General features: G+C 51.6%; 1 protein-coding gene across 1 annotated transcript in view; it reads left to right on the forward strand.

Annotated features, from left to right (window-relative positions):
* Positions 1-16167, forward strand: part of SHISA9 (shisa family member 9) — a gene marked incomplete at its 5' end in the record, with an annotated part of 308545 nt that overhangs the window by 84908 nt on the left and 207470 nt on the right. The gene's annotated exons all lie outside the window — the stretch shown is intronic.

The following is a 16167-nucleotide window of genomic DNA, read 5'->3' on the forward strand; positions in this document are numbered from 1 at the left end:
TCTGGCCTAGATTCCAGTGTTTCTGACTCTGAGGACACTCTCTTCCAGCCACTCGGAGCCCATCGTCCTTTGCTCGGGGCATGAGAAGGCCATCCTGGGAGAAACACTGGCCTGAGGGAGACAGACATCTCCAACCCAGCATTATCACCTGGCATTCAGGTCAACAAGCGTGATGAACCTGGCTTCTGAATTTCTCCCTCCTCGTCGGCGTTGCTGTTAGATGCGTGTTCTCTTAGTGAGCCTGTGTAAAACACACACGCTGGTCCTGCACGTCCTCACAATCGCAGCGGTGTCTGAGCCCAGTGTTGCAGGCACCGTGTCCAGGACGTCCATCTTGTCGAGGGTCTGCTGCCGCCGCTGCTCAACTTTGCTCCTACGCTCTCCCACTGTCAGCTCCCAGGCTTTGAAGGGTCTCCCCGAGGCACCATAAAGCAGAGGGGCTCGAAGGAAAATAACATCAAAACGTGTGTGCACTCGCTTCTCTTTACTTATTTATAGAGCGAAATCTGCCTTTAGATGATCTAATAAGCATTTTAATCAGACCGCTTTATCTTGTTTATTCATTTAAATGGTGCTGACACTGAACTGCCAGTATGCTCCTTAAAAGGGACAACAGAGAGACTTTGACTCGCGTACTTTGGACATGTGATCAGGAGGGGCCAGTCCCTGGAAGAAGGACACCATGCTTGGCCAGGTAGTGGTCCGAGAACAAGAGGAAGCCTCTCCATGAGATGGACTGACACGTGGCTGCAACCAGGGGCTCAAGCATCTCAGCAGCTGTGCAGATGGCAGGCCGGACCGGACCGTGTTCCGTTCTGTTGCACACGGGGTTGCTGTGGGGTAGAACTGACCTGAAGACCCTAACAACAACAGCAACAAGACGTTGAAACCTAGGTACGACAGGCTCAGAATGCCTCCCTGCACAGGGGTGGTCACTATGGTGCCGCTTTGGTCAAGAGGTGGACAGACATATAGGAAGTTGTCCCCATGACCTTCTGAAGGTGCATTTTGTGTGCTGGGTCTGGCAAGGCCATCTGCATAATTCTACAGAAATGAAAGGAAGGTGGCAGTCCAGCTGCCTGATTCTCAGAAAGCAGACGGCCCAGGACACAGAGCTCCCTTACTGGGTGTACCTAGGACATAGTGCTCCTTTGCTGGCATGTCCAGGACACAGGGCTCCCTTACTGGGTGTGCCTAGGACATAGTGCTCCTTTACTGGCATGTCCAGGACACAGAGCTCCCTTACTGGGTGTGCCTAGGACATAGTGCTCCTTTGCTGGCATGTCCAGGACACAGGGCTCCCTTAGCTGCTATGGAAAGGGTATAGGTTCAAGTCCACCCAGAAGAAGTTCAGAAGAAAGACTTGGCGATCTACTTCTAAGAGATTGGACACTGAAAACCTTATGCCAGGAATCGGAATTGACTTGGTGGCAACTGGTTTACCCAGGGCCCAAGGGTTCCTTTTTCTGTCTTATCGGCAAGAACGCAGATGCCTATGGATTGAAGCTTTAAACCAGAGGTTGGGAGTCGGTGCCTAGAAGGGCATGTTTGTCTCACAGATGCTTGTTTGAACTCCCTGATGAGCTTTCAAAAATGAAATTCAAATGAAATAAATCCCTCACATTAAAAAAACCAAAAGCCCAACCCAAACTGAAACAAAAACCTGGGAGGCTTTGTATAAAATCTAGATTTCTGGCTTCTCTTGGGGGAAAAATAGAGGATCTGGCAGTGCTGGGCCTGCTTTCCCACGTAGCAACAGTCAGTTGGAGGTGAGGAGCAGCTGTCCCCTTACCCAGGGCTGTGTTCTCCCGCTTGCCACAGCCCCCACTGCACCCCCTGAGCTCCCTGTGCTGGCTGGGTGGCAGTTAACCATTCGTCATCTCTTCTGGGCCTGCTGCATGGCTTGCCTCCACTGAGCCTGGCCCCGAGGGCAGCTGCATTGTACACTTCCCGAGGAGGCCATCGGCCTCGTAGTCTGGGATGCTGCACTGCTCCACTGGACTCAGCAGCCCAGGTGGCCCCTAGGATCAGCGACTCTTCACCTGGGGATCTCTGAGCCCCTGGGCTCTTCAGATGTGTCTCAGGGACCTTACAGGGAGGGGGCGGGGCCTTCCAGGGGTCTGTGATGATCTAGCTCCACTGCAAGCAAGACAGTTTCTTCTTGGTGTGTCATTTCGAGGGCTGAATCATGTTTTAATTTTGAAGGAAAAGAACACACAAAGGTTCTGTGACAAAGAAAAGTTGAGAAAAGATGGCTGCTAAAACGAACTTTATATAAGACGGATGCTGAGTGCTTTAAGTAGAAAAGCTTTCCTTACTCATGTAATTGCCTTTCTGCAGCCACAGCCACCCGATCCTTATCCTATAATGTACTTCCGTCAAGTACAGGTATAATTTACATGGGGGCATTGATGGTACAAGGGTGGAGCGCTCGCTTTCCATGCGGGAGACCTGGGTTTGATTCCCAGCTCGTGCTCAGTGAAAACCTAAGTGTGGCTATGATGGTGAGCAGCTCTCAGTCGAGCTTCTGCGTCAGGACTAGGAGGAAAAGCCCAGTGATTAAATGCCAAAAACCAGCCAGTGACCAATGAGAAGCCTGTATCTGCAGCATGTGGCCCCACCGTGGTTGAATCCCCAGCCAGTTGTGGGATGGGCCAGGGCTGGACAGCGCTTGTTCTGTGGGGAATGGAGTCACTGTCCATTGGGTGGAGCGACCTCCCTGTAGCTAACACGTTCACATCATGTATGTGCCATGCTATGCACCTCTGCTAGCTGTTCACCACGGATACAGACACCGGTGTAGCCAATCCCTCTCTCTCATACCTCCAGCCCCACCTTTACCCATCCCAGCCACCCTCCTGGCTCCCAGAGGTAGCAGATACTCCAGGTTCTCCTTCAGCAGCTCAGGTTTGTTCTTGGACCTCATCTGCGTGGAATCATAGTGCACACTCTCTTTGGGTGTGAGGAGAGCCCTTGCTAACTAGGTCAGCAGTTCAAAACCACCAGCTGCTGCTGAGGAGAAAGACCAGACTTTCTACTCCTACAAAGAGTTCCAGTCTCAGAAACGTACAGGGACAGTTTGAACCTGTTCTGTAGCGTTGCTGTGAGTTAGAATCCACTCGAAGGCAGCACGTTTGTTCTTTGAGTTTGAGCGTGTGTGAGGCATATACATATAGGCATGCCTGTACTGAAATACTACAGCAGTGCACGTTCCCCTTCAACAAGCTGCTGTGATGTTGGTAACATTGACCTGACATCTTTGAGGGTCATCCATGCCGTTCTCTTTCGTTGGTGAGCTACAGTCCGTGTTATGCAAACAGCTCACTGACGTCCCCTTCTCTCATTTATGACATTTGGCAGATTTCTGGTGTCGCCTTCTCCTGGAACATGACACCCTTGGTAATCTGGGCTCTGACTTCCCTTCTGTTTCCCCTTCCCCACCCCCTGTTCCCCGCCTGACTCTGGCTATGGCCCCAACATTCTTCATGGTGGTACAGCACCAGACAGCCAGCCTGGGCTTTCCACATCTTCTAGGCTTTGTGCACAGCCTTCCCTTCTTGGTCAGCCTCTGCCCCACCAGCCACCTGGCAAACCTGCCGGTGTGCAAGATTCAGATGCGCTTGAAGGATGGTGCTGGCAAAGAATCTGGAAAGTATAATGTACTGCCAGAACACATGAATCTGTCTTGGAAACGTGCAGCCAGAATGCTCCTTAGAATTGAGGATGGCGAGACTTCCTTCCGTGTACTTTGGACATGTTATCAGGAGGGACCCGTCCTTGGGGAAGAGCATCCTGCTTGGTAGAGGGTCGGTGAAAAGAGGAAGGTTCCTGCAAGATGGACGGACCCGGCGGCTGCACAGTGAGCTCAAACATGGGAACAACTGTGAGGACGGCGCAGGACTGCAAGTGTTTGGTTTTGTTGTGCACAGGGTCACGATGGGTTGTAACCGTCTCAACAGCAACAACGACAATTTAAAAGAAGGTGTTTTAAGACTCCTGTGTATCATTTTTAATGTCTTAATGAGAGGCACTGTGGCTGCAACAATGGGCTGAGTCATAACAATTTTGAAGATGGCTCAGGACCGGGCCTTGCTTTGTTCTGCTGTGCACAGGGCGACGGTGAGCTGGTTCCAGCTCAGCAGCACCTTGGCACAGCAGCAGCAGCAGCAGCAGCAGCAGCAGCAGCAGCAGCAGCAGCGACCACCAACCGCTGTAGAAAACAGGCACTCAACTGTAGGCCGTTCCAGAGACCATGGAAATGCCTCCTTGCTCTCACGACAGCTCAAGGCACTTGTTCCCAGTTGGTTCACTGTCATTCCCACCACCCAGGCTCCTTTTGGTTCGTGCCTCTGGTCCATATTGATCTTCATGTGATATGTGCCTGTTTATTTTTATTTTTAAGTCACAGCAACTGCTCAAAATTCCGCTTGAAAAGACATGAATGTGATCAACAAGAATGTGGTGATTAATGGGGACCCTTGGACCCCCCGTGGGGGAGCTGGGGCATTGGCTGAGAACACAGACTGCAGAGGCCATGCTGCCTGGGGTTCTGTGTGCTTTGGTTTTCTTCCCACACCTCCCTCTGGCCAGTCCTGGGTTTGCTGGCTGCTGAATGGGTCACTAGAGTAAGTCTCAGAAGGCCTTCCTGCTTCTGTCCAGTCTCCCCTGCTCTGCCCCACCCACTGCTTTCCTGAGAACAAGGTTTCTCATGTAGCACTTTTAAAGTTCCCAGGGCTCACACTGACCACTGGTGGTGATTTTTCAGGATGCGGGGATTGCTGGCGGCACAGGTGGCAGGCACTCTGGCTCACTCTCTGGGTGATGGCAGTGCCCAGCACTCGATAGAGGGTGGGTTTATCTGAGTATCTGAAATGTGAGCACTCAACCCAGCAGGTTTCCTTTCTGTACATATATATACTATGGGTTCATTTCAGGGCAACAGGAGGACACTAGGGATGCTGGAACTCCGGTTACTGACATGATAATGCTGCTGCAGGGTTAGGAGAAATATCTGAAGTCCACCATTGACCTTTATCTATCTGTCTGTCTATCTATCTATCGATCTATCTATCAATCATCTATCTATGTATCAAATGGCTGGCTGAATAGAGGCCTGGATCACCCAGTTGCCATCGAGTCCACTCTGACCCCTGGAAACCCCACATGTTGCAGAAAGGTTGCCCTATGGGGTCCTGATGGCTGCAGCCTTTCAGAGGTAGATGGCCGGGCTTTTCTTCCGAGAAAGAATGGGTCCAAATTGCAAACATCACACCCTTTGCTATCCAGTCAGTTCTGACTCTCAGCAACCCTGTACAGGGTTTTCTGAGACTGCATCTTTACAGGATCAGACAGCCTCATCTTTCTCCCTCAGAATGGCTGGTGGGTCTGAACCATCGACCTGTGGTTAGTAACCCAGAGGGCAGCCCACAGCACCACCAGGGCTCCTTAGCACAGACACACTGAGCTGTTAAATGCTGGATTTAGGTTGGGGAGTATATGAGAGCTCACGGGCAAGATCTTGTAGCTTTTCTGCAGTTTTGAGCATTCATAATAAAATACTGTGGAAAAAAGGCTGATTCCCAGTGCCCTCTGAGAGAAATGGATTTAGCTGTTCTGAGAGGAGGGCTGGACTTCCGTATTTTATCATATTTCCTGAAGATTGAAAACCATTGGCCAACCATGGCTCATGGTACTATATAAAGTGCCTGGGGGGGAAAAAAAAAAGTGCCTGGGGAAGCCCCAGTGACCCTGTGGTCTAACCACTGTTAACCTTAAGATAGGTGGTTCAAACCCACCTTTCCCTGCCATCGAGTTGATTTGTCTCATAGAGACCTTATATGACAAAGAAGAACTGCCTCTGTGGGTTTTTGAGAATGTAGTGTTTTACAAGAGTAGAAAGCCCCTGTTTTTCTGCTGAGCGGCTGGTGGTTTCAAACTGCTGACCTTGCAGTTAACACCCCAACATGTAACCACTATGCTACCAGGGCCCCTCCCATCCACAACTAATTTTATATGCTAAGATCTCCTTTAATTCTCGTAAGAGCTCAGGGTGGCCAGAGAGGGATGACATGTCCAATGTCACATGGCTACTGAGTGACAGAGGCATGCATGGCAGCCTCACGCCCTATCTCCCTGAGCAGAGACCGTTCACTGGACCCCTCACACATGCCAGGCAGGGTGGTGCTTGGAGACCCCCACAGCCGCAGCCAGAAGTCATCCGAGCAGTTAGGCAGTTAGTCATCGTTAACGTTGTTGTGCATAAACAGATGTTCCAGGAGGTCAGGCCACTTCATCATTCCTCCTCTTGATAACCATCTCCATACCAGGCACCTCGCAAGAATCTGGGGGGGGTGGGGGGGGGAGGTCAGTGCGTGGAGCAAGTCAGCTGGCTGGGTTTCTGACTTTATCCAACTTCAACTGTAGCAGGGAGGAGGTGCTCAGAAATGCACTCTTAATTAACCAAGTGTTTCAGTTACCGTTTTAACTTGCAACCTTAACTCCAATTATAGTGTGCCCTACAGAGTGAGAGGGTCTGTGTGTTCAATGGCAGAATGCCTGCCTTCCACATGGAAGACCACAGTTCGATTCCCAGCCAGCGCACCTCAGGCCACCTGTCTTGTCAGCGGTTGCTAGGATGCTCAACAGGTTTCAGTGGCGCCTCCAGGTGAAGAGGCAGCAGAAAGACAGGCTTGGCCCTCTACTTCCAAAAGTCAGCCAATGAAAAGGGGATGGGTCACAGGGGTCCCTGTCTACCACCACTGCTGGGCACAGCAGGGCCAGGCAGCATTTAGCTCTGTGGTGCGTGGCGTCGCTGTGAGTTGGTGGCCGACTTTAAGAGAGCTCACAGGAACACGTCACTTTGCCAACAAGGGAAACGAGGAGCAGAGCAGGGAAGTCACTTGTGTTGGGCTGAGGCAGTCCAAGAACGTGCTCTTGGAGAATGGCAGTGAGACTCACTGAAGGAGTAGTGGCCAGAGGCAAGGGGAGGCCATTCCAGTGGGAAGGACCACCAGTGCCAAACCCTTGACGTGGGAACCATATCAGGCATGGAGGTTAGAGCAGAGGGAGAGGTGGCAACAGGCAGCAGGCAGGGCCGGTCCGTAAAGGACGATGCCACCCGAGGCGGGGCCCTCCTGCTATCCTGGGCTTTGCACGCCATGCCAACTGCTCAGGACCCGAGATGCCAGTCTGTGGGGAGACACAGAAGGATCTCAAGCAGTGTGAGAACATGACCAGCATTTCTCAAAACCATATAAACCAGAAATCATCTAGAGCTAGGCCTCTGAGCCTTTGCCCTACTCCCCGAGGCTGATGGCATTTCAATATTTGCAAGCCTTGCAATTTCTCTAAGAGTTCCCTGTTTAGGCCTAGATGCAAAAAACTACTCAATGCCATGGATGGTTCTGTGCATTTCAGGGCAGAGGACGTGGACGTGAATTGCAGCTACCACTCACACAGCAGCGGCACCTAATCACAACCAGAATGCACTATAGTGGTACATTCTTGGTGGCAGGAGACATTAATGGGTTTGGATGACCTATTTTTGCTTCTGGTGTGTGTGTGTGTGTGTCTGTCTGTCTCTGTGTGTGTGTGTGTGCAGAGAGAGAATATATATACAACAAAACACATATCTTTCAACCGTTTCTACATGCATAGCTCATTGATAATGGTTACACATGTCACATCTATGTCCATATCATAGCCCTGAGTGATTTTATGACTTCTGTTACAGATGCCCCCTGGGAAAACCAGGTGCTTGGCCTGGCAGGCACTAGGGCAGGGGAGGAGGCCAAGGTCAAGGGGTCTGGCATATTTTCAGCACCCTACTTTGAGAGTGTTCCAAGCAGAGGACGGGGAGATGGGAGAGTAAGTCTGCCCATAGTCCTGCCTCAGTGAGCCCACAGGAAGAAGTCTAGCTTCTGATACACTGGAAGGGGCTAAGTGACCGACTTGTTCATTTAAGAGAGACTCGAAGGAGGGACATGGGAGCTCTGCTGGTGAGTGTAGTGGGTTACGTTTTGGGCTGCTAACCACGAGGTCAGCAGTTTGAAACCACTAGCCACTCTGTGGGAGATAAAAGAAAGCTTTCTACTCTGGTAAGAAGTTGCAATCTTAGAAACCCCCAGGGGGTAGTTGTGTTCTGTTTTATAGGGTTGCTGTGAGTCGCTGTGGACTCGAAATCAATGAGAGAGAGTGAGAGAGGAAGGAGGGACTCAAAGTGGTGGCAGAAGGCAAACACCAAACCCAATGCTGCCAACATCAGCTCCAACTCGCAGTGACTCGCTATGGCAGCGTGCATCTGTGGGGTTTCTTTACAAAGCAGAGGACCTCGTCTTGGTCCCGTGGAGCGGCTGGCTCCTTTCAGGTAGCAACCAAGTGAGTGCTTAACCCTTGTGCTCCCAGGTCTCCCTGTGGTGGCAGAAGCGGGCTCTCGCCATCTAGAGAGAGCAGTCCTCTCACAGGAAACAGCTGAGAGCCTCCTTCGCCTGCCTCCTTCACTCTGGCCAGTGAGACCTTCTCATCAGTCGGACTTGGGACATGAGCCCACCCTGGAACCTGGCTGCTGGCATGGACATGGCTGGAGAGTGGGGGAAGGGAGAGGCCGATACTAGAGGGCCCACGAGCTCACTGCAGATGCCTGCTTAGCCCCCATGGGCCACCAGTATCCAGGGGCTGCTGCCCCTACAGGGCCATTCTTGAGTGACCTTGCTTGTGAGCAGGGACATCTGAGGCAGGGGGAGGCTCTTATTTCAATGTTAAGCACAGAATGCTGGAGTCCCGTTCAGTAGCAAAGTCACCCACAAAGACATATGTCTGCCTGCAGCTCAGACTACAGATGGTCAGTGAGTCTCTCTCTCCCTCTCCCTCTCCCTCTCTCTCTCTCTCTCTCTGTCACACACACACACACACACACACACACACACACACACACACACACACGGATGGCTGGTTCCAGACAAGCTTTTATTAGCCAACAGATCATCTGTGAATTTGCGGGTTTGCATGATTTGGAGGGAAAAAAAATAATGTCTGCCACATTCTTATCATTTGCTCTCAAACCCCGTCCTGGGCTCAGTTTTCCCAGTGTGTCACAGGAGAAGTCCAGCCACAGACCAGCAGCTACTGGGAGCAGGGGGCAGGGGAGAAGGGTCCTGACTGTCCATGCCTTGCAGTGTACTGGTGGCTCTCTGACATTTGGTCAGTGCTTCGCAAGCCCTTTTGGCTGAGGGCACAGAGCCGGTGAAGTCCAACACGAGGACTCAGCTTCAAGGACTTTGTCAGTCACCCAGGGAGCTGACTCACTCATTCAGCCCCAGCTCTGCCGGCCCTCTTGTCTTGTGTCTTGCCTGGTGCCTGGCCCACAGTTGGCACTTAGTAATGTCGGTTCCATGGACAAGTGAGGGGGGAATCGAGGCAGACATGACAATGCAGAGACCAGAATCCTGCCCTCAGAAGGTCACAGTGCACGAGGAGGCTGTGGAATCCACTCGGTGCAGCGGTGGAAGAGTGGGAGAGCTCTCCTCTCCCATGCAGGAGCCCTGGCTTCACCTCCCAGACCTGCAGCGCATGCATAGCTACTGCCCGCCAGTCAGTGGAGCCTGGCGTGTGGCTGGGATGCTAGTTTCAGTAGCGCTTCCTGACTAAGAGGGACTTGTAAGAAAGGGCTGGTGAACTGCTCCTGAAACTCATCAGTCTGGTCCATGTCAGTCAAGGGGATGGCACCGGACAGGGTGGGGCTCTGTGCTATTGTGCCTTGGGTGGCCTGAGTGGAGGGCAACTAACAGCAGCAGCAGCTGCAACCACCCTGGTTCCCTGTCTCCTCCCACCTGCCGGAGCACGCGTGTAGCATGGCTGCCCCACGACGCCGATCTTGGAGTCTCATTCTCGGTTGGCTGTCAGGTTCTGTTTGTTCCACTTTCCCTTCCACCTCTGGGACCATCCTCCCTGTCCCCAACAGCAGTGTTAGCAGCTCTCTTTTCACCCGCTGCCTCCTTCACACCTCAGTGTCGGTGTAGCTTCCAAATCATCACTCATCTGTCAACACAGTGGGCTAAGTATGGGGCTGCTACCTGCAAGGTCGGTGAGTCAAACCTACGAGTGACTCCACAGGAGAAAGATGAGGCTTTCTACTCCCATAAGGATGTACTGTCTTGGTCACACCATGAGCAGATGTACGCTGCCCTTGACGGTCCCTGTGAGTTGGAATTGACTTGAGGGCAGGGGGTGAGTGCTGAGTCATAGGCCAGAGTCCCTGGGTGGTGCAAGTAGGTAACACTGTCCCCAGGAAGAGGTGCCGCAGAAAGGGCCTGCGGACTACTTCTTCCTGGGCACAACTGTTGGATGCCCTGTTCTATTCTAACATAAACAGGGTCACCAGGAGCTGGGACTGGCCCCACAGGCCCCTTCTGTTCATCCGTCTGCCTGTCTGTTCATCAACATGGCCCATGGTGAACAGGCAGACTGCAGAGACAGCATTGTGCTTGGGCAGGCAGCAAGCATCCCTCTGCCCACTGCCCTTGGGCTGGCTCCCACTCGTCTCAACCCAACCGGACAGAATAGAGCTGCTCTTGAGGGTTTCTGAGATTGCAAATCTTTATGGGAGCAGACAACCTCATCTTTCTCCTACAGAGTGACGAGTGGATTTGAACCACTCAGCTTGTGGCTGGCAATCCTTGCAGCAGCAGGGCCCCTTAGTAAACAAAAGAAACTGTCCGGAAACAAAGCAGGATAATAAGCTGGAAATCACTGTGGTGGAGTAGAGAGGTGTGGCCACTTCAGACCCGTGGGCCGAACCCTCTCCAAATAGGTGACCCTAGGGAGGAGACTCAAATGTGGCCAGCTGGGGGAAGAAGGTTCCAGCCAATGGGAAGCAGTGTGTGCCAAGGCCCCAAGGTGGGGACAAACTTTTGTGGCCCAGGAGTGTGTGGGAAGGAGCCCAGTCCAGCACACTGGACAGGGTGGGGGTACCTTCTGTTCATGCCAGAGGAATCATCAGATAGTTTGGGCACATCAGCGCTCACCTCTCAAGGTGGTTTTGGTTGAAGAGCTGGGTCAAGGAGAATGAAGTGATGAGTGTCAAAACTAAAAGACCCAACTTACTGCCCTCAAATCAAATCTGACGCACAGCGCCCCTGTAGGACAGGGTTTCCGAGACGGCACCTCTTGATGGAGAGAGGCTAACTCCATTGCAGTTAGCAGTCCAGCAAGCAACCACTACATCACCAGGGCCCCTTGAGGAGGGTCAGGAGGGCAGCAAAGGGCCCCAGAAGTGTCTCCTTGAGGTTCTTGCCTGGACCCTCACATTGCTCCCTCACTGCTGGCAGTGATGTCTGACAGTGACGGGTCCTGTGTCTTCGTCAGTGGTGGCCGGGCAGGGGAGAGACAACTTTCAGGAGGGCGTGTGAGCTCTGTGACAGCCTGGGAGCCTGCTATCTCCATGGTAGCCAGGCAGGGGACAATCTAATTAGGCTATTTTCAGCATCCCAGAGGGAGGGGGTAGAGGGAAATGGGGTAGGGGTGGGGCGCCATTCTCGCTGCCTGGCTCCCTCTCCCTCTGAAGCTAGTATTGATTAAGCAGTCAGGGCCCAGGAGGGGGGACTCGCCACGTACCATGCAGGGATCACAGGAGGCTTTGGGGCTCCACAAGGGCATCAAGCGGCAGCAGGGACCCCAGGGCTGGCAGCCTTCCAAGCGCCTGCTGCTAATGAGCAGGGAAGCCTCTGGCTTTGACCAGAAACATGTCCCCTGCAGGCTGTTGGTCCTCCGTGGGGCTGGCTGCCACTAGCTTCTGTAGCAGAAGCGTAGCGGTGATGAGATGAGATGCTGGCAGTCCTTTGGTAGTGTGGGGCCTGTGATCATCACCTGGGACAGAAAGTAGGTTTTCATCTGGGAGGAGCACTGGGCTGCTGGTGGGACAGGGGGTCTGAAAGTCCACTGGTCATGTGGCCAGGGACCCAGGGCAGGTGCTGACATCTCACACTATAGCCCAAACCCCAGCCAGCCGCAACCAAGCTGATCCTGACCCTGGCACCCCGTGTGGCCCAGCGCAGAACTGGGCTCCAGGGGGCTTTCCCCATTTAGTGAAAAATACATATGTATATTTATGCTGTTGTTGTTAGGTACCACTCAGCCGGTTCCGACCCATAGCGACCCTGCAGTGCACAACACAGTGAAATGTTGTCGGGTCCTGCAGCATCCTCACGATTGTTCCTCTGCCTGAGCCCATTGTTGCAGCCGCTGTGTCAGTCCATCTCTTTGAGGGCCTTCCTTTATTTCACGGCCCCGCCACTTTACCAAGCACGATGTCCTTCTCCAGGGACTGGCCTCTGGCTGACAATATGCTCAGAGCATGTAAGATGAAATCTCATCCTTGCCTCTGAGGAGCCCTGTGGCCACATTTCTTTCAAGGCAGATGGGTTTGTCCTTTTAGTGGTCCGTGGTACTTTCAGTACCCTTCTCCAGCACCACCCTTCAAACACCTCAGTTCTCCCTTCTTCAGTCTTCCTGATTCCATGTCCAACTTTCACATGCATCTGACGCAATGGAAAATGCCATGGCTGGGGCCAGGCACACCCTAGTAGCTTCCTAGCTTTTCACTGCACTAAAGAGAGATGTCTTGTGCAACATATTTACCCAGTTCAACTCATTTTGATCTCTTGACTGCTGCTTCCATGAGCCTTGCTTGTGGGTCCAAGGAAGACAAAATTCTTGACAACGTCAACATTTTCTCCATTTATCATGATGTTACCTATTGGTCCGGTTGTGAGGATTTTGACTTTATTTACATTGAACACCAACGGCTCCAATTCTTGTTCTTCATCTGCAAGTGCTTCAGGTCCTCCTCACTTTCAGCAAGCAAGGTGTGTCATCTGCTTATCTCATGCCATCAGTAAGCTTCCTCTAATCCCATGCCACATGCTCCTTCACACAATCTAGTTTCTCAGATTATTTGCTTACGTTTTCCCTTATCTCCTTAAATTGGTGATTGCCCCAACAGGTCTTTGAAAATCACAGACCCAGCCTCCTTCCAGACTCCAGAGAAAGCACTCTCATCTTTCGATCTTCCTTGTAACCAGTCTGACGAGAGGTGGGGCTGGAGGCTTGGGGTGAATCAGGAGCCAGGGTGGAAGTTTGCACACACATGCACACAAGCACTCTCACAGACACTTCCCCTGGAGGATCAGGGCTCACAGTAGGACCTTAATTCTGTAAAGTACCATGGACATCCACAATGGTAAAGAAAAAGTCTGCGAATTGTCTCTCACAGTGGCTTCAGGGACACGCTGGTTCTTTCTGACTCAGTGAGCCTGGGGGAGAGAGCCCAACGCCGGGTTTCCTTGGCTGTAATCTTTATGGAAACAGGTTGTGAGATCTTGGTCCTGTAGGACTGCTGACCAACTCATAGCAACCTTACATAGTGTTCCTGAAGCTTGGTTTATCTTTTGGGGAGCAGACACCTCACCTCGCTCCATCAGAGCCTTTGGGTTCACGTTCCTGACCTTGGCAGTTAGCAGCCCAGCGTGTAACCCACTCTGTGCCTGGGCCGTCCTTTATGGCCAAGCTCCCTTAGTTCTCAGGGCCGCCTTGGAAGGCAGTGTTCCCATTCACAGATGAGAAGATCAGGGTTCAAAGAGGTTAATCAATGTGTCCGGCTGGGAAGTGCAAGGGTCTGGGCGTGAACTCAGGTCCGCATTTTCAAATATATTCTCTGATGCTGTAGGACATGGAGGACAAGCCGGGCATTTTCACCTCAATCTTTAAAGTCAGTTCCATCGGGGACTGACTCACTATGAGGTGAGCGATTGTCCCTGGGGTGGGCAGGTGCCCTGGGTGGCTAGTAGCTGGAGAGCCTCTGCTCTCTGGGGATCAGAGGAGTCAGCAGCAGCTGACTCAGTAGCACCTTTGAAGTCCGATGCCCGTTTCACAAGGGAAAATTGATTTCTTTTCCTCCTCAGCCTTTAGCTATGTCTAGAAAGGTTCTCTCATTCCTAGACTTCCTCTGTGGTGGTCAGTTCCAGCTACGGCAGGATGGAGTCAAATTCCCCAAAGAGTTTCCAAGGCTGTCATCTTTATGGGGGAAGACTGCCACGTCTTTTTCCAATGGAGCAGATGGTGGGTTCGAACCACAAACGTTTTGGTTAGTTGCCCAGCACTTAGCTACCATGCCACAAATTCCTGTTGTGGTGGGTAGGTGCCGCCGAGTCAGTTCTGACTTGAAGCGAGCCCATGCACGATGGAACGAATCACTGCTCGCTCTCTCGTGCCATCCTCAGATTGTTCGAATGTTCAAGGCCATTGTTGCAGCCCCGGTGCCAATCCATCTTGCGGAGAGCCTTCCTCCTTTTCAGGGCCCCCCTCCTTTACCAATCCTGGTGTCCTTCTCCAGGGCCTGGTCTCTCCTGACAAGACAGCCAAAGTATGTCAGACGAAGACTCACCCTTCTTGCCTCTAAGGAGCGTTCTAGTTGTATGTCTTACAAGAAAGATTTGTTGGTTCCTTCAGGAGTCCATGATACTTTTAACATTCTTCATTAGCGCCATAATTCAAATGCATCAATTCTTCTTTAGTCTTCCTTATTCAATGTCTAAATTGCACATGCATACGAGGCGATTGAAAACACCACGGCCAGGTGTACCTTAATCCTTCACGGAACGTCCTGGCTTTTCAACACTTTAAAGAGGTCTTGTGCAATGAGTCATTTGATCTCGTGATTACTGCTTTCGTGAGCATTGATTGTGGATCCAACAAGATGTAATCCTCGACAACTTCACAGGTTCCTAGAGCTGTCAGTGCCTGGTGACTTCTGTGTGCAGGTGAGTCAAGGGAGTGTCATAGCTCCGTTCACAGGCATGTGTCAGTGTGGCTGGTTGGGTCACGGTAGGTGGGGGCGGCCAAGAATACAGTCTCTGCAAAGAAGACTTAGTGGAGCTAGTCTCCCAGGTGGTGACTGAGCTTTGATCACTTAGCTTAAGCAAACCTTTCAGCTGCCAGTCACCTGTAGTGTTGTTTTGTGTGCGGTGATGCTGCTGTGATGCTGGAAGCGGTTTCACATTCCAGCAGGGTCCCCCATGTTGGGCAGGTTTCAGCAGAACTTCCAGACTAAGAAAGGCCTGATGCTTTTCTTTGCAGAGTCAATCAAGACAAATCCTATTAGCAGTGACTGTGAACATGGTGCAGGATTGTTCCGTTGTACTTGAAAAATGTACGTCCAGCTGACTGGACGGCAACTAACAACAACAGCACGCTCCTACAGGGCTGGTACTCCACCCAAACCCCGAGCACATGCCATTTTACTGAATGACTTTTATGACCCATGTAAGTCTTACAAAAGCAATAACTCACCCATTAAAGGAACGGACTTTGTAGAAAAGATTGAAGTGAACCCAAGATCATCGTGGAAAGTCAAGTGCATTGTGTGACAAAGGAACCCAGGTGGTGCGGTGGTTCAACCTACAGGTTGTCATTTCAAACCCACCAGCTGCTCCTTGGGAGAAAGATGAGGCAGTTTGCTTTCTAAAAGGTGGCACCTCAAGAAGCCCCCTGGCTCGGGCTGTTCTACCATGTCCGACAGTGTCACTGTGAGCTGGAATCTCTCAGTGGCCATGGGTTTGGTTCTTGCGGTACTTTTCAAACACTCTTCAGGGACATTTCCAAACACAGCCCCAAGAAGGACACTTTTGAGTCTGTGGCACTGGGATTTCTGAGTACGTTTGAGGAGGAGAGTAGAGGTATATGTGCACCCCTGTGTGTAGGGTGGAGGTAGAGGGTTCTGGACTCATGAGCACCCTGGCTTTTCTGGAATGGAGGGATCTGACATTCTGGGCATGTCTCTAGTTACTTTACCTATAAACTTCCATGCTGGAATCGCTACCCCATTCTATAAATGAGGAACCATACTCAGATTGTTGTGAATCTGCCAAAAGTCTCATAGCTACTGGTTAGATTGGGATTCCCCATTGGGTCTGTCGTACTTGAAAGTCTCTATCCTCGGATAATTAGGGTATCCCATCCTCATCGTCAACAACAACAACAACAATAGTTGACTGGTATCAGGTACTGACTGTGTACCAAGTACTGCTAAGTATTTTATGGTGATCTCATTTAATCCTTAAGATATACTTATGAGGTGGGTTAGACATTATCCCCTTTTTATAGATAAGAAAAACC

This window comes from Echinops telfairi, unplaced genomic scaffold, assembly GCF_000313985.2.
Source record: "Echinops telfairi isolate 266 unplaced genomic scaffold, ASM31398v2 ScPeMD7_5;HRSCAF=22, whole genome shotgun sequence".
Taxonomy (NCBI): Eukaryota; Metazoa; Chordata; class Mammalia; order Afrosoricida; family Tenrecidae; genus Echinops; species Echinops telfairi.